The following is a 23,388-nucleotide window of genomic DNA, read 5'->3' on the forward strand; positions in this document are numbered from 1 at the left end:
TTGAGACCCTTATTAGTGGTAATATATTTCTTATCTATGCAGAGGGCTCTAGTGCCCAGACCAACAGCCCAAGTGGTGTGAAATCATTTCAATTCTCTGCACCTCACCTCCAAGGCACCCCCCTCCCCTAAGCCCCCTTGGATCAATGTTTCATCTACATGTTTCAGCGAATCACTGATCCTTCTCCTTCGTTCGTGGAGTCTAGGCTCACAGAATATTTCCCGCACATTGATTCCATTATTTCCATTCTATTATTTTCCCCTTGTCTGTTCCCCACTTCCCAAGACATTACAGGGAAGCCCATCCCTAAAGGGTGTATGAGCAATTTCCTTTCCTACACCTGCCAGCACCCCTTTAATCATGAAACATCAGCAAAGACCTGCAAACCCAAATCTTCCTTCCACTCTTACCAGTGCCCCTGAAACTGGGCCTTTTTATTTGCCTGCAAACAGTGCATCAAAAGGAGGGGGGAACGGGGAGACTGCTTGATTAAAAGACTGCCGTAGCTCAAGGACACAACCAAAATGTTAGATGCCTGACTTAACTACCGGCCACTAATTAAATGCAAAACAGTAGCATTAATGCAAAACGGGACGAGCGACACTGTATTGGGCTTTTATTTTTTTCCATACAGTGAATACCCCTGGCTTTCCTCATCCGCATCCCGCTGCATTTTGCAAGGGTCGGGGAACAGATGAGCAGGCGCCGTTAATCAGTCTTACTCATCTGCACGTGCCACTGCATTCAGAGAGAATTAATCATGCGTGTAGCCGGGGGGCACCTGGGTGGCTCAGTCAGTTAGGTGTCTGGCTCATGATCTCAGATCAGGTCTCCATCTAGGGCTGTGAGTTCTAGCCCCACGCTGAAATAATAATAATGGGTATATCTGAAAACCAGGAGGACCAAGGTGCGTTGGCTCCCACGCAAGTGTTCCCCCACTCATGATCTTCCCTTAAACCCCAAGAGAAGAAACTTAGTTTTTCTTCCGCTATAGCTGGAAAATTGGAAAGCCCTACGAACGCTCTCCCTGGGCTTCAGAAAACCACCAGAGATTAACAAAATGGAAAGAAAAGATGCGGGGCTTTCTGATAGTTTCCTCTGAGTACATGTTAAACTACTTGAGGATATCACTTTGGGGGTTCAAGGCATTTACCCAGGTTCCTAATGCAGGGAAAGGCATGCTTAAAAGCACTGTGGGAAGGAATCCCACCCCCAGATAGTTCCCCAGCCACGTTATCTTGTTAGAGATCAATGCTTGGGGTTACTAAGGAACAGTCTGTCCTAGGGGAATTAACGTGGGAAGATTTTTTTTTTTAATATTTTATTTATTTGACAGAGAGAAATCACAACTAGGCAGAGAGGCACGAGGAAGCAGGCTCCCTGCGGAGCAGAGAGCCCAATTCGGGGCTCGATCCCAGGACCCTGGGATCATGACCTGAGCCGAAGACAGACGCCCCAACACACTGAGCCACCCAGGCGCCCCAACGTGGGAAGATTTTGAGCTGCTCGGTCTTTCACTGAAATGGTCCTAAAGACACGCCTTTTTAAAAACAACAACCAAAATAAATAATAAATACAGCGGCTGCTTGTACCTAGTGAAAACTTCCTGTGTGCCAAACCCTGTGCTGTGCGTGTGTTTCCCATCCAAAGCACACCTGGCCTTTTCATTTTATACAGATAAGACACCTGAAAGGGTTAACATTATTTGCTCAGGGTTGCACAGTCAGGGCTGCAGCCAAGACTGAAATCCAGGCGAGTGACTCCCGAACCCCATTTTCCTTGAAGGCCACCCAGTTCTGCCCCATTTACACCAAGTGACTGGGAGGGTGGGGTTGCAAAATAAAGCTAGCCACCAGGGGGCAGACCAGAGAGAAGAGTGGAGGCAGCAGGGCCCGCTGGCAGAGCAAAGAGCCCAGAAAGAAGGGGGAAGATGTGCTGGAAGGGAAAGGCTGCAGAAGACAACAGGTGCTTTATTTAGCAGAATAAATTATGAGCGGAGACTCTGAAGCCAGACCCCCTGGGTTCAAATTCCAGCTCAAATCATTAGCTCCCAGCATTCAATTTATAGTGCTGTTCCTTGCGGCCTCTCTCTTGGGCATGAGGTCCTGCAGAAGGGTAACCGTCTGGACAAATCAATGTTACTAATGTGATCAAGGTTGGACAGACATCCTCAGAGACAGAGAAAAGTGGAAAGACCGAGAGAGATGGAGAGAAACTCAAGATCTAAGTTGTTGCGTGACCCTGGCTTCACCATCGTCTTCTCTGGTTTTCCTGTCTGTAGAATAAGGACGATAGGGTCGCCTGGGTGGCTCAGTGGGTTAAAGCCTCTGCCTTCGGCTCAGGTCATGATCCCAGGGTCCTGGGATCCAGCCCCGCGTTGGGATCTCTGCTTGGCAGGGAGCCTGCTTCCCTTCCTCTCTCTCTGCCTGCTTGTGATCTCTGTCAAATAAATAAATAAAATCTTTAAAAAAAAAAAAAAAAAAAGAATGAGGACGATAGTCCTACTCACCCCAATTAAATGGGTGAATCTATTCAAAAGATTTGGAATAGTGCTTGGCACATGATGAGCACTATTTAAGTGTTAATTATGTTTTATCTTAACTATTTAACAATTCTGGCAAGAAACCGCCCTGGCTCAAACACTCAGGCTGAAAAAAACAAAGGTATGCAACAGAAAGGAGTGTGTATGTTCACCAAAACTGCCTATGACAATGTTCGGAACAGGCAAAACCTAGAAAAAAACCAAAAGTTTAACATCAGAATGGGTAAGTAGAGTGGTCTGTTCGTACAATGAACTACTACACAGCAATGAAGAAGGGTTACATGCAAAGCAGATATATTGCTTAACAAACTCGAGGAAGAATACACATTGTGTGCTTCTATTTATATGAAGAGGGAAACCCAAAGCTCTACTAGCAGAGGGAGACATGTGATCTCACCTGGGGGAAGGGGGCGAGTGTGACAAGAGGCAGGCACAAGGGACACATCAGGTACCGGAAGTTCTGCATTCTGAGCAGTGGTTTCATGGGTGAGCCACGTGTACACGCATATTCACAAGGCTCTCTTGGTTAAGATTTGGGTACTTTATTATAAGTTACACCTCAGTTTTTCAAAATTAACAGAAGCCGCTGAGTCAGTATGGGAGGTGTGATTGCATGTACAAAGTTAATTTTTTTCTGTTTTAGTAATTAGGAGTTTCAAAGTTTATTTTAAGAAGTGATGCATTTAGCCTCTCTTGCATTAATCAGATCATCAAACTCATGTCACAGATATTACTGTTGAAGACAAGACTGAATATAAGTCTATTTCAAGAAAAATATGGGAAAACTTGGGGAAGAAAACAGGAAGGCAGTATGTGATGAATGGAATTTAGAAATCACTAGATTCTAGGGCAGCTATGGAGGGGGGGTCAAATGGACCTTTATTCCAGTCCAAGGTAGACAAACTACATCCAAGGACCGAATCACCCTGCTTTTACACAACCTAGAAACTAGGCATGGTTTTTACATTTTTAAATAGTGGGGAGAGAGGGGGCTAAAAGGACATTGCTTGACATGTGAAGATGATCTGAAATTCAGATTTCCAAGTCCATAAATGGAAAGGTATCAGATCACAGGCACCCTCATTCATTTACATACTGTTTCTGGCCCTTTTCCCAAGACAATGGCAGAGCTGAGTAGTTGTAACAAAGACCATGGGACCGCAAAGCCTAAAATATTTACTACATGGCCATTTGAGAAAAGGTTTGCTGATCTCAGCTCCGAAGGGCAGCTTTCATCTTGGCCACTGATGCTGCCCTGTGAAGTCACATACTCTTCTAATCCCTTCTCACAGAGGCATTCTCCTATAACCACTGTGATTAGCTCTGGCTCCAAATTCTGACTTCATAAAGCCCACAAACCAGGGCGCCGGGGTGGTTCAATCAGTTAAGTGCCTAACTCTTGATTGTGACTCAGGTCATGATCTGGGGGTCCTGGGATTGAGCCCCATGTGTCAGGCTTCATACTCAGTGGAAAGTCTGCTTGAGGAGTCTCTCTCTTTTTCACTTGACCCTTCTCCCTGCTTTCTGTCTCTAAAATTAATAAATCTTTAAAAAGATAAAGCCCAGGGCGCCTGGGTGGCTCAGTGTATTAAGCCTCTGCCTTCGGCTCAGGTCATGATCTCAGGGTCCTGGGATCGAGCCCTGCATGGATCAGGCTCTCTGCTCAGCAGGGAGCCTGTTTCCCGCTCTCTCTGTCTGCCTGCCTCTCTGCCTGCTTGTGATCTCTATCAAATAAATCATTTACTTATTTATTTATTTATTTTTTTAAAAAATGATAAAGCCCATAGCCCATGTGTAAGCTCTGAGATCTGACCCAATGGCAACTAAAGCACAATGAGAGGATGCTTCCCCAAGACAGTGCAGTCACAAACCATCACGAGGGAACATGATGAGGTTTCTCCGAACACACAGTAAAACTGTCCATTCTTTTCCTGGAATGTTTACTGTATCCTCAGGTTAGTTCTTGCTTAAAAACCAACCAACTTGAGAATCCTCTTCTGTTTTCAAGGCACTAATGTATTTTTAAAGTATCAACATTTAAGGCTGTTGTTGGAAATGTACCAACACAAAGTAATTAGAATGCTAATTGGCTGATAAGAAAGTTTAACTGTCAAACATGATGGAAGATGAATTTTCCTACCTCTAAACTTTCAATAGGTTATCTCCCCTACATGGAATATCCTTCCTCTTCTTGTCTTTGTAGCTACCTCTCCTTATCAGATGGAAAAGTCCCCAAATATGAAAATCATATCAGGATCAAGAATCGCACTACACCCACCATCTTATGCAAAATGGGTGTTTGAGAACTGTAAGGAAGAAGAAAGAAATGGAGAGGGAGTTATAATCCCCAGTCAATAAATATGGTATTGATCAAGACATGCTGACTTTATCTGCTCATTGTCTTAGATTTTAGTGACTATTTCTCTGTCTGCAAAAGCAGTAACTATTTTTGACAGACAAGTTCAAAACCCACCAGTATGAATGTGTACTTTTAGAAATAGGGTAAATACCTTATAGTTGTGAGAAATTGTTTCTTATAGAATGCCGTTCAAGAAAAGGTGTGAGGTTCCTCCGGGCTCTGTCTAATGTTAATCATTTATGATATACTGTGGTTCAGAGCTCAGCAATTGGAGTCATTTCAGGCAGTAAATATACATTTCCTGTCAAAACACATCAAATGGGTAAGACTTCAATTTATTTGAGAATGAGTTGTAACTAACTTCAATATTGGCAATTTGGAGAATTCTCTGATGGCTTTTAATAGCCTTGGCAGTTTTCTCCTCACATCTTGCTCCCAAACCACAGAGTATGTCTGTGTGACTCTCCCCAGAAATGGCCCTAGGTATCTCTCTGTGTGGTATGAGTCTGTACAGTTCCAAATCTATAGTGTTGCATTCCTTTTCCCATCACTTAGGTTCTCCAGAACTAAAGATATGTCTACACATAACTTGAAGGAGCATTCTGGATTTACAAACTATAAATCCTTCTACCATGTTATGAACTCATAAAGGGTTGGGTGCTAACCTTCTGCCTACATCATTTCACATCACTGCCTATAACAATGACATAGAAAATAAAGGCTTTAACACAAAATGACTTGCTCTTTTACAAAAATTAAGCCCAGTGATACACAAGCCAAGGCAGGTACTTGAGCACTACACAATCATCAAGCCCTCCCACTGTTGCACCTTCTGTTCTGCCTTCTTCCCACCTGCCTATCATCCTCAAGGTCACCTCACAGACCAAGATGGCTGCTGGAGAGCCAACTATCACATCACATTCCAGGACTTTAGAGATCCACGAAGGGCTCCACTCTTGATTTTAGGAAGACTCTGCAGAAGTACTACCTGGCATTTCTATATGTATCCCACATGTTCACCCAAGAGCCAGAGAGGCTGCGAAACAGTCAGAATTCTGGACAGCATGTGCCTCACGAGAACTCAGAATGTCAGGAAGGAAGGGGCAGGACGGATGTTCTGTAGCCACCTAGCATCTCTTCTGCAACCCTATATTGTATATACACACTCTGTAAAGATGAATGATCAATGTTGAGGTCAATGAAAGAAAGGTAGATTCTCCAACATGGTGCCTTTCAACACCTCAGCGAACCTTTCAGAAGACTCAGTTTGGTCAGTGTTGCACGCTTCCTCAACATGTTAACATAATAACAGATTTTGGATGTAAACGGTACCTCAACTGCACTTATGATGAGACTAAGGGGTTGTATGGTTTGAATTTTCAGGTTTTGTCTTCCATGAAATTTAATTAGAACACCGTGTGTGTTTCAAGCTCATCCAAACCCAAGAGCAAGATCACAGCCTTCCTCACTGTGGAAATGTGGAAAGACGGAAAGCTCAGGGAAGCAACGGCATTCACCGAGGATCAGAGGGAAGGGTAGAAGCCCAAATGCTGAATTCAACACCTCTGCATTTTCACACCAATGCCCAGCCTTCTGGAAGATCACTACAGCTTGGCAGAAGCAATGTGGCTTTTGGCAGAACTTCAGGAGTAATGACAGTGTGCATTTATACACTAAGCTGCAGTTTTCAAAGCATTTCCACCTGGTCAGCAATTGGAAACACCCACCAATGCTTTATAGGCAGGCAGATTGCTGTTGCTCTGAGTAGGTAAGGAATTTATGCTCTTGAGGTAACAGATTTAAAGAATGAGAAGGAGCCAGCCAAAAAAGAGAAGGAAACAAACAAGATGCACGTTCCGAGGAAAGGAACATCAAGTAGAGAGTCACCGAGGAAGGAGCGAGTTTAGGCATTCTAGGAAATGAGAGATGGCCAAGGTGATTCTAGGAGAAAAAGCAAGGGGACGAGATCTCAGATGACAACAGAAAACCAAGATGCTAGCAACCCTCACCCTTTGGCCCTACTTCTATACAATGCCTATTTTTCCTACAACCAATTCCATTTTCTTTCTTTCTTTTTTTTTTTTTTTTTAAGTAGGCTCCATCCCCATCGTGGGATTCAAACTCACCACTCTGAGATCAAGAGTTGCATGTCCTACTGACTGAGCCACCCAGATGCCCCAACCAAACGCATTTTCAGCGTGAGAATCTTACCTACCTTATGTCTGTCTCCATGCTCAGGCAATCTTCTACAACCATCTCCCAAGACAAGAAAAGGAAGGTGTTTTCATAGCAAGGCACGCTATTAATTTTAAAATATATACGAAAGTGGAGAATTATAAAACTCCATTGGCTTTCAGAGCAAATTTTCCACAAACTTCCTCTGACCGGGGGCTTTCTAAATTTTATCTGCATGTGTATTTTTTCAAAGAAGACGTACCTACGAATACACAGGGTCCTATTTCTGATCCATCTAGAGCAAATCTATAAACTAGCCCACTGCAATAACAGAATTCCAAAGCCCCGCCGGAGTATTTACACCTAGTAGGTCCTCAGTTGCACTGGCTCCTTTGGCCAGTCCTTAAAGGGTTCAGTGTTTCCAACAGTTAGAGAGGAAAAAAAAATTTTTTTTAATATCTTTGCATCCATCAACCAGCATTTTCAAGGGCAAGAATCACTCCAGAGCCCAAGGAGCTGTCAGAGGTGCTAGAGGTTAATGGCTGTATTTACATAGCCATCAATTCACTTTACAAAGAACTGCCCCAGCAGAACGATGCGGTCCCATCCGGCAGCCCCATCCGGCAGCCCAGCCAGCCCAGGGCAGACCCGAGTCTGAAGGAGGGAAGGAGAATGCCTGATAAATCTTAACAACCTGTCCTGTTTTCAGTAGATTATTTATACCTCTATTTTCAGGGGAAGAGTCTTGAGCCTCTTGTCGAGCACAACGGACTACATTTCCGTCTCTTCAGGAGTCACTTGTTAAGACATTTGGGGAGGAAAACAGTCAAACCGTAGCTGTACCTCCTCGCGCGGACTTTACCCTCCACCTGCGCTGTCCAAAATGGCAGCCAATGGCAGACAAGTGCCTGTTTAAATGTAAAGCTAAGTTAATTTATTTTTTTTAAAGATTGTATTTCTTTATTTGAGAGGTGGAGATCACAAGTAGGCAGAGAGGCAGGCAGAGAGAGAGAGAGGAGGAAGCAGGCTCCCTGCTGAGCAGAGAGCCAGATGCGGGGCTCAATCCCAGGACCCTGAGATCATGACCTGAGCCAAAGGCAGAAGCTTAACCCACTGAGCCACCCAGGCGCCCCAAAGCTAAGTTAATTTAAAAATAAAATGGAATTTAAAATTCAGTTCCTTGGACACAACAGCCATCTTGCAAGTGCTCGACAGTCCCGTGCGGCTCAGCGGCTTTTGTTAACGGATGACACAGACTTCAGAATTTTCTCCCTCGTGGCAGAAAGTTCTATTGGAACTTGTAAGACTGTTTACCTCTCATGTCCAAAGGCTGACGTGTTCTGGGGTTTTTTTACATCTTGATTCAAGAGAAAAGGATAGTGAAAGAGACTTTCTGCAGTCCCCACATTTTCCAGATGCATTCTTAAGCAACACAACACTATAACACACATCCTCTAACCAGGCTCTTCTGGGTGTACTTAAAAAACAAAAACAAAACAAAACAAAACAAAACCACTAGCAAATGGCTACAAAGCTACATGTAATTATGAGAGGGCTTTAAACAGCAAACGCTGCATCTCAATAGAAGGTATAAATTTGTTCACAAGCCTTCACACAGGGAAGGGAACCTTCGGGGCCGTGGGTGGCTCAGTCAGTCAGATATCCAACTCTTGATTTCAGCTTGGGTTAGGATCCCAGGGCCCAGAGAGATCAAGCTGAGCTGTGCTCCATGCCCAGCATGAAATCTGCTTCTCCTTCTCTCCCTCCTTCGTCCCCCGATCTCGTGCACAAGCTACCTCTCTCTCTGTCCCTTTCTCTCTAAAATAAATAAATAAAATCCTTTTAAAAAGAGGGGGGATCCCTCTTTGGGGATTTTGTTGGTGGGAATGTACATGGGTGCAGCTACTATGGAAAACAGTATGAGCACAATCGGTGAAGTATATTAAAAGGTACAGGGGCGCCTGGGTGGCTCAGTGGGTTAAGCCTCTGCTTTTGGCACATGTCATGATCTCAAGGTCCTGGGATTGAGCCCCGCATCAGGCTCTCTGCTCAGCCAGGGGCCTGTTTCCCTGCTCTCTCTCTCTGTCTGCTTCTCTGCCTACTGGTGATCTCTGTCTGTCAAATAAATAAAGTCTTTAAAAAAAAAAGAAGAAGAAGATTAAAAGGTACAAACTTCTAATTACCAAATAAGTAAGTCCCAGGGATGGAAAGTTCAATACGGGGAATACAACCATTGGATCACTACATTGTACAACTGAAACTAATAGAACATTGTATGTCAAATATATTTCAGAGAAAAAAAAAAGACTGTTCTCATAATAATCCCTGTAACAGAGGAAAAAGGAAAAATCGGAATATCCACCTGTAGAGAACAACTAAATAAAATGTAGTACATTCCTAGTGAAAGTTAGGCAGTTAAAGAAATGGACAAGAGCTATTTTGTATCAACATGATAGGACTCCAAGATAATGGCAACATTGTAAATTATTGAACCCGATGTACAGTAAATTACTTAAGTGAGAAAATTCATACAATACTGCATATTTAGTAAACACACATGATTTAAATAACACAAATAGGAAAGTCCAGCATGTTTTGATGTTTCCATGTTATACTTTGAAATAAACGGAAGGTGCCAGATCTGCTTCTGACTTCCGTTGATTGGTGAGCACTGACAAATGAACTTCAAATGGTTAGAGAGGGTGTCTAACACTTGTCAGTCCATTCCCCCTCCTCCTGTCGGGATTTCTTTGAGGCATTATGAATTTTCAATATGTGCAGGATGATATCAGCCCAACTCTTAATAGTATTTGGAGAGAGAGGTTTAGAAATGGGTTGAAGAGGTCATGAAAGGGGAGGTTTTCTTTTAATCTTACTGCAGTCTTACCTTTATTTTTCTACCGCTTGCATGCTACCGGGGGTCCTCCACAAGGTCACCAGTTGCTGTGATCCTGTCTCATCACTGAAAGCATCACTGTCCAGAGGACACAGTACTTGCTGTCATGATGCTGACCCGCCATTCCCAGCCAGCAGAAAAATACCACGCTTTTTTTTCCCAATAAGTGGCTATTTCTGCTGCTTTGTCTTCCATGTAAACTAGCTTCTGTCGTGCCCTAGTCTGCCGCTCAACCTGGAAGTCTCATCACCTAACTGTCTGGAGTTAAGAACCGAAGGGGGACACAGGGCACCGGGGCAGGCAGCCAGGGAGGACAGCGATTGCATCTTGACGGTTGGGCAAAGATAACCAAAGTGAAACCTGCCGAAGGGACAGCAGTGACTGATGGGTCCCAAGGAAATGTTAGTACAGACCTAGTCATACGCAACATGCCACAGCCTTTGCAAGAGGACCATGGTTCTGCAAACCAGCCATGTAATTAAAACACAGCTCTGGAGACAGAAAAGGGTGAGTGACTCTGACCCGGCCCATCCACTCTTCTTGGTGGCTTAGCCAATGCTAACCTTCCTGCCAACACCCACACATTTCTATAAGTCAGACTATCTTGAAAAATTCTCACAAAACCACCATTTTTAAATAAATGAATCAAGATCTAAACAATCAAGTTGTTCAGGCTTTGCTTTTTCATTCAGAAGAGACTCCGGTTTGCAAACTTCAAGTTCTTGTTAATAGTGCAACACAATGTAAAATCCACTGAAAGCTTTTCATTTAAGCAAACACAGATGATAATTTATTCCTCTAAGTGGTAAGAGAATGTAACAAGCCAGGCATCTGTGCAAAAACTTTCCATACCCCTTCAAGCCCTATCACTCTATCTGGAACTCCATCTTCTGGTCCTAACTAAATCTTCAATTATTCCCAGAATGGATGAAACCTTAAATCCACATCAGCTTTTAACATCTGCTGAGTCTTAACCAGAACGAAATTCCTGTGTGTCACCTGCCGGCAGGATTACAATTTAAATCAGACCCACAGTATATGAAAATACAGGTCACATTTTTCCCTTGGTCAATACAGACATTAGCCAGATGACAGAAGGAGATGTTATGCTCCTCCCGCGCTACGTACAGCCAAATTGCCTCAATATCCACTTAAACAACTGTATGATTCTTATTCTAAAAGTTCTTAACTATGGAAAATATACCTTACACTCTAAAAGAAACTTAGGGGCATTATCAAAATCAGTTCCCCTATGTAACACTGATCCAAACAACATCTAATTTGTATTTTGGGCTCAGTGATTTAAATTGATCTTCAGAAGTATACTTTTTTTTTTAAGATTTTATTTATTTATTTGACAGAGAGAGATCACAAGTAGGCAGAGAGGCAGACAGAGAGAGAGAGGAGGAAGCAGGCTCCCTGCTGAGCAGAGAGGCCAACGCGGGGACTCGATCCCAGGACCCTGAGATCACGACCTAAGCCGAAGGCAGCGGCTTAACCCACTGAGCCACCCAGGCGCCCCAGAAGTATACTTTTTAGACAAACTTAACCAGCATATTCCAAAATGAGAATCACAACTGAACCAAAACAACCTGGTTGTATGAAAATGTCTGTAATAAATTTTTTAACTCCGAAAGACGCACAGTAACAACGGGTGTGACGCACAGACTGGACCGTATCAGTGCTCTGGCGAGCTCATCAAAACTGCAAATTCTCAGGCTCCTGCCTAGATTTACTGAACCAGCAGCTCTGAGGGCGAACCCTGGGAATCTCTGTTTTAACAATACCCTCCAGGTGGTTCTTGTGCACTAGTCTCAGTGAAAATATGAAGAAGTGTAGGAGAGAAAGGAACGCCCGCACAATGTTGGTGGGAATGCAAACTGGTACAGCTACTATGGAAAACAGTAGAGAGGTCCTCGAAAAATTAAAAATGCAAATCCCAGGGTGCCTGGGTGGTTCAGTTGGTTGAGCAGCTGCCTTTGGCTCAGGTCATGATCCTGGACTTCTAGGACTGAGTCCCGCATCGGGCTCCCAGCTCCTTGGGGAGTCTGCTTCTCCCTCTGACCTTCTCCTCTCTCATGTTCTCTCTCACTCATTCTCTCTCAAATAAATAAATAAAATCTTTAAAAAAAAATGCAAATTCCATACAGTCCAGTAATTCCACAACAGAATATTTATCTAAAGAAAATGAAAACACTAATTCAAAAATATATATTAACCCCTATGCTTTATGTTTATTGAAGCTTTGTTTATAATAGCCAAGATAGGGGCGCCTGGGTGGCTCAGTGGGTTAAGCCGCTGCCTTTGGCTCAGGTCATGATCTCAGGGTCCTGGGATCGAGTCCCGCATCGGGCTCTCTGCTCAGCAGGGAGCCTGCTTCCTTCTCTCTCTCTCTCTGCCTGCCTTTCAGTGTACTTGTAATTTCTCTCTGTCAAATAAATAAATAAAATCTTTAAAAAAAAAAATAATAGCCAAGATATAAAGCAATCCAAGTGCCCATCAATGGATAAATAAAGAAGATGTGATATATATATATATACACACTATACACACACATATATACACACAATGGAACACACACATACACACACACACAACGGAATATTATTCACACAATGGAATATTACTCAGCCATTTAAAAAAAGGATGCGATCTTGCCATTCGTGACAACATGGATGGACCTAGAGGGTATTATGCTTAGAGAAGGAAATTAAACAAAGATAAAGACCATATGATTTCACTTATATGTGGAATCTGGGAAACAAATGAACATAAAGCAGAAACAGATCCGTAAATACAGAGAACAAACTGATGGTTATCAGAGGGAAGATGGCTTAGGGGAACTGGCAAAATGGGTACAGGGGAATGGAAGACACAGGCTTCAGTTACGCAAGGAGGAAGTCAGGAGGATAAAAGATACAGCACAGGGAATACGGCCAACGCTACTGTAACAGCCTTGCGTGGTTACAGAAGATGGCTACACTTGTAGTGAGCACAGCGTAAAGTATACACTTGTTGCTATGTTGTACACCTGAAACTGGTATAACATTGTCTGCCAACTACACTTCAATAAAAAGAATCATAATAAAACAGGAATTGGGATACCTGATAAGACTTGATAACATGAAATAGATTTTTTACATCCAGAATGTTCAGAGGACCAAAAAAATTTGCCACCAGCATAAACCCTATATTCATCTCTGCTCATTGCTGACTTCTGAGTCGATGAGGACTTGGAAACTTGTATATGGATGGAGTCAACTGCTTGTACGTTCGTGTCTGTTTATGTTATGGTTCAGAAATATTTGCACATCAAACCAGAAACTGAGTTTACACTTGGGATCACGAGTCCTTTGTAAATGTGAAGAGAGTAAATTTGGAATCCAACGTCTTGAAGACACAGAGTTTTCTAGGAATTCTGCCAGTCCTTTTTCTCAGGGTGACTTTAACTTTCAGACTTGAGGAGTATATTTTCCTTCTCTGATGAATACTTCCGTACAATGATTAGTGTACTTTGTTCGAGCATATATCAGGACAATCAGGACAAGCTGACTTTTCCCCTGCTCTCAAGAACACTGGAGCTTGCCGCTCCATCCTAACGGGTTACCCAATATGCTAGGCGAGTATCAACAGCCAGGCTTACTGGTACTCTGCTCCCCCTACTCACCCACAAAGGACGTGGGGCTGCTGTGTTCCAAACATCGCCCTTTTCCTTTTAAATAACACAGAAACCTTGCAAGTGAGCTACACACCTCTGACTTAGGATTCCCAGGAGGACACCCTTAGCTACAGGCTTATTTCTAGGCCTTTAGAATCAAATTAGACTACCCCATCAGACACCTATTTGTGCAAACGTTAATTTCAAGTGTATTTAAATGCCTCAGCGTCTTGCTTTTGCTCATCACATCAGGCAGAGTGGCTTCCACTGTGCAATCACAATAATGAATAAACATGGGGTGCTTATAAAGGACTCGGGAACCACAAAACTGATCAATTGTTAATTCTACAAAGTGACTAAACGTGCCTTCTTTTGCAATGACTCCATTAAGCTGTGCTTTGGGTGGGAAAGATGCCCGTGTCCTCTGCCTACGGTCTCTGTAAAATAAAAATGCAATCATCCCTCAGATCCTACCTAAGGCTTATCTTGATCTCAATGATTTCCTTGCACTGTCTACACTCACCGCTACCCACCCCACCCCCAACAAGAAGCGAACATTGGCATGGCATTCTAAACACCATGAGCCGCATAGTTGTTAATCGCCAGAGGATTTGAGGCAGCACTAATATTAACAGCCCAAATAACCATCGTATATGGCTACCAGCCTCTTAGTATTTTGATCAAACACTGATTTCACAGTGAGTGTGGCCCACGGGAGCTCCATATCTCAATCAAATTCCTTAGTGTGGCAGGATGAGGACTTTGAGGTCTTTTCCTTGCCATGAACATATTTGTTATTTATCTCTCATCCCCCACCACACCTGGGCTGTGCACATGAAGCGTTCATACAATCTTTCTTGAACTGGAAGAATGAATGATCAAGTGGGAGCTTTGGCTCTCCCACACCACCTGGGCTCACACTGTGGTTCCTGCCACAAGCCACCTACATGGTCCCTATCCAGTGTCCTTCACTTTCCTGGTATACAGAAAGGAGATGTTTAGACCAGTAAAGGGATACAGCCTCTATGCAACACTGTACGATGGTTCCTCAAAACATGAAGCATGGAATTACCATATGATCCAGCACTTCCATTTCTGAGCTCATACCCAGAAGAACCACAAACAGAGGCTCAAGAAGATATCCAGACACCCACATGCATGGGAGCGGTATTCGCAGAAGCCGAAAGGAAGCAGCCACCCACCTCGAGAGACGAATGGATAAACAAAATTGGATTTTCACGTGCAATGGGCTGTTTCCCAGCCTTAAAAGAGAATGGAACTCTGACACACACTGCAACATGGAAAAACCTTGAAGACACTATGCAACGTGAAATAAGCTAGTCCCCAAAAGGAAAAATACCGTATGAGTCTCCTTCAGCGAGGTACTTGGAGCAGTTACATTCTTAGAGATAGAAAGAGAATTGGCCGCGAGGAGCTGAGAGGAGGGAGTAGGGGAGCTGCTGTTTAATGGGCACAGAGTTTCGGTTTTAGAGGACGAACAAGAGTTCTGGGGATGGAGGATGGGGAAGGCTACACAAAACATGAACACTTAATGCTGCCGGACAACACACTTAAAAAAATGGTGAAGTAGCAGGCACCCCGCAGGCTCAGTCAGTAGAGCACGTGATTCTTGATCTTGAGGTTGTGAGTTCAAGCCCCATGTTGGGCACAGAGATAACTTAAAAATAAAATCTTAATAAAAATTTTAAAAATAGGGTTACATAAACTTATGATATTTGCATTTTAGTGCAATTTTTTAAAACACTTAGGGTAGAGATGTCTGTGGCTCAGTCAGTTGGGTGTTTGCTTTCAGTTCAAGTCATGAACCCAGGGTCCTGGGATCGAGTCCCACATCAGGCTCCCTGCCCAGGGGGGAGCCTGCTTCTCCCTCTACCTCTGCCTGCTACTCAACCTACTTGTGCTCTCTCTCTTTCTCGCTCTCTCTGTCAAATAAATTAATTAATTAAAAAAATACTTAGCATAGGACTGTATGGGTGGCACAATCAGTTGAGGGACTGACTCTTGGTTTTGGGTCAGATCCTGATCTCGGTGTCATGAGATCAGGCCCCAGGTCAGGTTCAGTGCTCAGGAGGGAGTCTGCTTGAGGATTTTCTCCCCCCTTCTTCCTTTGCCTCTCCCCCATGCGCTTTCTATCTCTCAATTAAATAAATCTTTAAAAAATAAAAAGCAGATAAAATAGCTCAGTAGCCAGCAACATTCTTATTCAACAAATGATAGCTACTGTAGCTACGATGATTTTTTTCAAAGGTTAACAAAGCAAATATTTAACAAGGATTCCCTCATGTGAAAATGGTAAATACTTGCAGAAAACTTTAATGAAACAGACATTTGCTATCTAACATCCAATTCCGTTTCAATGCCTCCTTGCCCACTGCCGCCTACCCCAACCCCCACTGATACTAAGCAGCCTTATTGGGGATGTTTAAATCTTAACCAGTTCATTCCCCAAAGGCCCCCGGCTGAGGTGAGTGGAAATTCCGCACACAAAAAGTACCGGACATGTACCAGGGCCAGACTCCTAGCCATCCCCCAGCTTGCTTAATGGAGCTCCACACTCCTAAGGGGATCCAACGGTCTGCAAAGAGCAGGACAGGGTATGGAGAAGATGCGAGTTTTTTCCTGGGAGGACTGGGCCCATGGTAACCAATTTTACGGCTCTTTTGATTCATGTCCGCGGATGTGTGTGTGCGTGTGTGTGTGCGTGTGTGTGTGTGTGTGTGTGTGTGTGTGTGGTTGAGAACGAATTAATCCAAAAATATAGATGAAGAAAGCTGGGTCTCGGATGTGAAGCCGGGTTGCATAATCACTTCTGAAAGCAGAGAAAAGGTAACAGATGTTTACATTACAATCTGGCTGCTTCTGGAAGAGCTGCCAAATGATTTAAATAGCAACGGAGATTGCAGGCCCCAGTGAATTGTTAGCCCCACTGATATGTGTAGAGAATTCACCCCAATAATACATGTTGGGATGGCCTTAATTAAATGCCCGGCTGTATAAAATATGTCTGGCTTTCAAATTGCTTAAAATCTCAAACCGGACACCAATAATAAAACATCAAACTGAAGGATGTATTCCAGCACTGACATTATGAAACTTGCTGTCTTTGGCAAAAAGCAATGTATTACAAAGAAAACTCAAGGCTGCTTTTTAACTTTGGGTGTTTTTATGACCAGCAGGAAAATGCATTTTTAAATAGAAAAACATACAGCCACGAAAAAGAATGGCCTAGAACTCTCTTCACCCAATTGTCATCCTTCCCAGAATGGTTCCAGAGAGTATCTGAGTCTCACTGGAGTGCAGGTTAATGGCCACACCCCATAGAAAGTCTTCATAATAGGGGGTTTCACCTAATCGCATGGTCGGGGGCTGACCTCAGAGATGCCAGACTCCTTCCCCAGCCATGGGTTCACCAAAGGCCTTCCCATGGCCCTCTGCCCAGTAAACTAAGCAGTACAGATTATATGATCTATGGCCCCATTTCTCTAAAATGATTTGGTCTCAACATCTCTCTGTGGATGAAAGGCAAAAGGAGGGAATTGGAAATATATGTACTGAAATATGAAAAAGTATTCTTGCGATGGCAGAACTGGGTACATTTTTTCACTTTCCTTTTTATACTCTTTTACAGGGCTTGACTTTTCTACCCCACATACGCATTTTCTTTATAAATTAAAGAAATCAAATAGGAAAGACATCTTCAAAACAAGCCTAGTGTGATGCAAAGAATCCTAGTGTACGCATTAGAGACCTCAGTTCCTGCCAGAAACAAGGAACTGGGGACATTGGGTAAGCCATTTCACTGGTCTGGGCCCCAAAAGTCAGCCTGGATCCAAGTTTCTCCACCTCAGCACCAATGACATTTTGCGCCCCAGAATTCTTTGCTGTAGGAGCTGCCTTACGCCTTAGTGTAAGTCTAGCAGCACCCCTGTTCTCTACACCCTAAACCTAATTCCACCCCACGCTGTGACAACCAAAAATGTCTCCAGATGTTGGCAAAGGTCCCCTACAGAGCCAAACTGCCCCCACTTGAAAATCATTGTCCTAGAAGGTCTGTAAGTTTCTTCCTTGTTGGAAACCTTCTATGATTATTTTAAACACTGTGCCTAAAGTCCAAGTTGGAGGCCCAGTGTTCCACTCTGGAAGACCAAAATCTCATCAGTATTTTCAGGATTCACGAGGCAAAAGATGAAATAAAATTGAATAAAATAAAGAAACGAAACTGTGAATTTTCAGAGAAGACTTTGGGACATGTGGCATAGATATGAAACAGAGAGTTTAAGCAGATGCAACAGTCATTTAAAAACTAATAATAACTCAGGTTTTGGACAGTTCCACCTTTAGTTAAGACAAGTGAAATGCTGCAGAAATGTTCAACGGTCTTTCTAGTTTGAAATAAACTCAGAACAGAAAAAATACAACAAATCAAAAAACCCACATAGGTTATTTCTTCTCTGTAATGCTGTATTTTTATTTTTTAAAAAAAGAAGCCTAGTGTTTTCTCTTTATAAGAAATGCAAGGGCATTTTTCTAAAAGAGATATTCTCTTCTCCACTAACAATACTATAAACAGTCTTATGAAAGGAGACAAATTAGCAACATCTTTACTACCTGTCTATCTTTCTAAATATAGTATCTTGTTTTTATTTGTCATTTCATTAACATTTCATTAACAAAAACTCCCTAATATCTGACACTCCCAGACTTTTGAATTAAAATCATCTATGCCCATGTTAATGACTTGCTGCTGTAAGATCCTGACATCTTTTGAATTAAAAACAGTGACAAAGAAAGATTCAACACGGTTTTTGATTCATGACTCTTTGGACAACCATAGTTCATTCATAGAGAGAAAGCCATTTATTAACCAGGATGTTTCATCAACGTCAACATTCTATACCTGACACACACTAAGAGCTCAACAAAGGCAGGGCACCATTAGCAGGACTCACAACCAAGCCAGAAAACAGTTTTATTCCAAATTACCAGTTTGGTTTTACAGCAACTGAAAATTACAAGGTATGACAGAGGAGACAGATCACACAATAAATTAATATTCTGAGCTCTCAAACCTTCTATCATGCCTCATCTTCATTTTAACGTTTGTGTCTTTCCGCATGCTCAAATAGGGCCAAACTGAGTCACCCAATCCATCCTCTTCCACTGCCACCGCCCCTAGAAGTGTGTCTTTTGTAATTGCAAATACTAGGACAGCTACTAGGAAGCAGCCCAAGGCTAGCTGATGCATAAGGTTGTCAAATCCCTGAGCTGGGTTCAACTGCCTAATATTCTAACTGATCCCTGATAGGAAGAGAGGGGGACACGGTCCTGCTCTGCAGACACAGCTGAAATGAGGGGTCCTTCCAGCATCCGAACACCACTCTGCAGGCCCTTATTAGAAACGTCGGGAAAGGGCACGGGGCTAGAAGTTAGGATCCCAGTTCTTTTTACAAGGTAATGGGCTGAAGTCATAACACCTTCTACCCCTGATCTTTTAGAATACTGAACTCCTGAGGTGCTCTCCAGATTTAAAATTCTGTGAGTCTTTGAGTCTTTAAACCTGATTATGCAATTAAACTTATGTTTAAACACATACACACACACACACACACACACAGGGGTCCTTTTCACTGACTTTATGGAAGAAAATGATTTAGCTTGACTAACAACTATAAAACACAAAGAGTTAACTTTGTGATAGGGAGCCAAAGTTCATTCTTTTCTTGTGGGGGAGTTGCCAGAGATCACGAACTGTGTGGGCTATTATTACGAAGTGTAACTCAAGCTTATTTCTGTAAGTAAGGACTGTTAGGAAGGATGGGAGCTTTTTCTAATAATGTTTTCAAAACAAATAGCTATGACGTGATTAATTGGTCAAGATCCCTCCGCCAATCCCTCTGTGGACGTCTTTTTCCTCTCGCCGGTCCCTCAGGCTCAATCCTGGATCTCTCTAACGAATTAGGAGGAAGTCAGTCCACTGTAGGATCTACAACTGGCTCTGGGACTTGGAAGTCATTTTGCTAACCTTAGCAGATTTATTTATCCTGCACCTGATGAAACGCCCCCGTGTAAACAAATGAATCCATCAACTAGATGTTCCATCTATCTTGAGACCAAAAACAAAACCTCAAAAGACTAGACCATTTACTCTGACATCTCTCCATATTTGTAAAGAAATAGAGCCAAAATGTAGCGTAAAAACTCCCAAAGAACAAGGAGGCATAAGGAGGAAACATACTTCTGCAAATTCTAAGGAGATCTATAAACTGCAATCTGAGAATTTTATTAAGCTAAGCTTCTTAGTATAGAAATCCCTAACACTCTCCAACTGGGCAGCTAATTGAGAGTTAGAAAGAGCCAAAATGACTTCCCTCTTTCTCTTATTCATCACAGGCAATATAGAACCCTTGCTCAACATGATAATGTGACTCTTGTCAATGCATGTTCAAATCAGATAGAGGATTGGCTCATGATGATGTCATCCCCGTGGGTTAATCCCCAGTGAATGCAGTTTCAATATCATATGCATCAACATGTCATTTACATAACAAAGTGTTATATTAAGTATAACAATAAATGAGCTGTGCAGATAAAAGCTGCTATTAGAGAAAGGCTATGTGCCACTGAAAAGGAGTCAGGGGGACAAAGACTTTTTTTTTAGACTAAATGGAACTAGGTCATCAAACAATACACCTCTCTAAAAAAAGCAAAAAATGAATATTGAAATTCAAGTGACCTAGAACATTCTAGTACTAGAGATATGGAAATGTTGGCTCCAATGAAGTAATTAAGTAGAGATATTTGTAGGGTTTGTATGTGTGTTTGGGAGACAAGTTTAAAAAAAAATTAAAGACACTGAAAAATAAGCAAACTAGCAGTGATTGCTTTTCTGGGAATAACAACTTTCTTATCTTTAAGAGGGAAAATTGGCCAAGTCAGATCGTGACTTAAAACCCTGAATAAATTTTAAAGTGTTAAAGGGTAGTTAAAATGGCACAGAGGGAAGACAGAAAAGTCACGCAAAGCAGAACAATGAGCAGAACTGAGGGAGGAAGCCTTGAAACACAGCTTTATGAGATTATTGATCAAGAAATGTCCACACATACAAAGATAGCTGCTTGCACAAATGAGCAAAGCCAACTCACGCGGTCAGTTTGGGAGGACCTAAATCATCATTCATTAGTCACGATGATTCTGAAAACTGTTCTCCTGCTGCCTTATTAAGATCTGTATTTCCAGATCAAAGGAAGTGTTAGGCTTGTGCACTGATTTATAACTACAAACTTAGCAGGAACGCTTGTCACTGTAAACCCGCAGCGAAGTGTTGAGGAATTTTTTAAGTCCTACATCTGCTCAAGAATGACCAAGTGGAAAAACACTGATTACATTGTGATTGGGCAGGTGTGGTTGTCTGGGTGTGCAGGTGGGATTTTCAGGTCGGTGCCCGTAATCCTTCTAGCAAGGATATTAGAGAAAGAAGCCCACCAAGGCTTTGAACCCGCCCATCCCCGCACACGGGGATCGCCTGTCACATCACATCAACCTTGCCGGCCTTGGAGGGACGGCCATAGAAAAGTTGAAGGGGAAAAGAGTACAAGGATGCAGATGCTTCACCAAAGGGGGTACTTAAATCCCGGCTAGGGATTTGGAGGGATGTGAGCCCATGCGTAGTTCTCAGTGAGTCCATGAACCTGTGAATGTACATCTTCCCGGGGGCTGAATTATAGCTTGGCTAAAGCTCTCAGTGGCGTCCGTGGAACCCCCAGACGTCAAATGATACTGATTCAGGAGAAAAACGCACCAGTGGCACCGCTCTGGCTTTAGCTGCCCCCCTAAGTGCAAGACACCAGACTTTCCACCTCCCATCTTTCCCAAGCCATGAGTTCAGGATTAAAGATGCTCTCCTTTCCAGGAGCGGATTGTCAAGGCAAATGAGGCAAGAGAGGGTCTGAAGAAGAAGGGAAGCAACATAGACCCTCCCGCCTGGTGGACAAATCCGAGGTGCCTCAAGGGGGAAGAGACGGAACTTCCAGACTGGCTCTAGTTTTCTACGTGGGCGGGAAGCTTAGCGCTTCAACTGAAAAGACGCGCCCCGGGTGCACGCAGCGTCCTTCCAGCAAGAGCCCCGCAACCAGGGCTTCGGGTGTAGGCTAAAGTGGTTCCCCTAAGGGCCAGGGTCAGACCCAAGGGATGAAGCCCCAAGGCCGGCTTCTCCAAAACAACCGCTCACCCCGAGTTCACGCTCCCCGCCCCCATACTGATACGGATCCATTGAGAGGCCCCTCTGGCAGCCAAGGAGCTCCCCGGGGGATCCGTGAGAGGTACATACGAACCCCGAAGTTGGCAGCGCCCGCTGCCCGGCGTCAGCCACGCATCCCCTCTTAGGAACGCCGCTTCCAACTTCGGGGTGCACGCCAACTACCGCACAGGAGGTCACCCCCGATCAAGAGCGTCGGGATGAGGGGGCTGCCCGGAGCCAAGTCAGTATCAGCCCGAGAGGCAGCCACCTGCCACGAGACAGAGACTGAGTACTGGGTCGGCGCCACCCCAACCCCGTCTTCCCAACCCCTCTTCCGCCCTTCCAACCCTTCTGACCTGACTAGAGCCGCGGCCAAGTCGGGCTGGCGCGTCCAGGACGAGGCTCGGATCTCTGCACAGGAGCCGCGGAGGAGGCTCACCGGGCCACCTCCCCGCGGGCGCCCCGAGAGTGGCCCATCACCCCCGCAGGCTCACTGTGAAAGTTCTCAGGTCTCTCCGAAGACACGTCGGCAACTGCCGCAGAAAAGCAGCGGCTGCAGAAGCGCAGGTGCCACTCCACTCCCGGAGTCCGGCTGCAGCCGCACGCGGGGTCGGTGCGCCCCGTCCGGGCCGCGCGCCACGAGCAGTGCGGGGCCGAGCCCGCGGGCGGGCGCGCGGGCCGGGAGGGGCCGGGCCCACCGCGGGCCGCGCTGATTGGCCGGGCCGCCCGGCCCCTGCCCCCGCCCGGCCCGGTGGTCCACGTGGGCCGGCCCTCTTCCCTCCCCGCACCTGGGGCTCGGTCACCCTCCCCCACCCCCCGCCCCCGCTCGGCTCCCAGCGCCTCTCCCGAGCGCCTCGCTGTGGCCAGCGCTCCGCAGGCAGGTGCCAGGGAAAGGTATTCTTTCCGAATACCTGAGAGCCGCCGGAGCCTTGCATAAGAGAGTGGAATTTTTGGTTCGGCTCCGGATGAAAAACGATCCGCACGCCGCGTGTCTCCATCCGAAGACCCCAAACAGTTTGCAAACAGGCTTCCTTGGCCGCCCTGAGCGTAACACAGGCATAACTAATCCGGCTTCTTATATAACGTGCTTGTATGGGAGAGGAGGGAAATCCGCACACAGGTCAATGCTGAAATACTTTCTCATTTTAAAAAGTATGAAAATACAGCTACGACTTCTTTGACTCGCACTCCGTGCTAAACCCTCTTCCCGTGCCCCTTCTCTGAGTGAAGTAATTCGTGACATTTAAATAGTATTTTTTTACAGAGAATACCTCGTTTGATCTCCATTTTATAGATAAGAAAACTGAGGCACAAAGAGACTAATTTACTGATCAGTAAGCCGAGGTAACTGTGTGTAATTTGAACCCAGCAGGGCCGGTTGCAGAATCCACTTTCTTTAATATTCAGTGTAATCTACAAGGGGCACCACTGGAGACTTTGTTAGAAATGTAGACTTTGAGATCTCACCCTGGAATCAGACACTTCATTTTAACAAGATCCC

At 44.2% G+C, this 23,388-nt stretch overlaps 1 protein-coding gene across 1 annotated transcript in view; it reads right to left on the minus strand.

The window, feature by feature from the left end:
* The window catches only part of TAFA4 (TAFA chemokine like family member 4), a 185,307-nt gene extending 162,774 nt beyond the window's left edge, over nt 1-22,533 (minus strand). The window contains exon 1 of the mRNA XM_059387871.1: nt 22,244-22,533. The gene's annotated coding sequence lies outside the window, so the exon portion shown is untranslated. The remainder of the gene's footprint in view (nt 1-22,243) is intronic.
* Nucleotides 22,534-23,388: the final 855 nt, after the last annotated feature.

This window comes from Mustela nigripes, chromosome 2, assembly GCF_022355385.1.
Source record: "Mustela nigripes isolate SB6536 chromosome 2, MUSNIG.SB6536, whole genome shotgun sequence".
Classification (NCBI taxonomy): Eukaryota; Metazoa; Chordata; class Mammalia; order Carnivora; family Mustelidae; genus Mustela; species Mustela nigripes.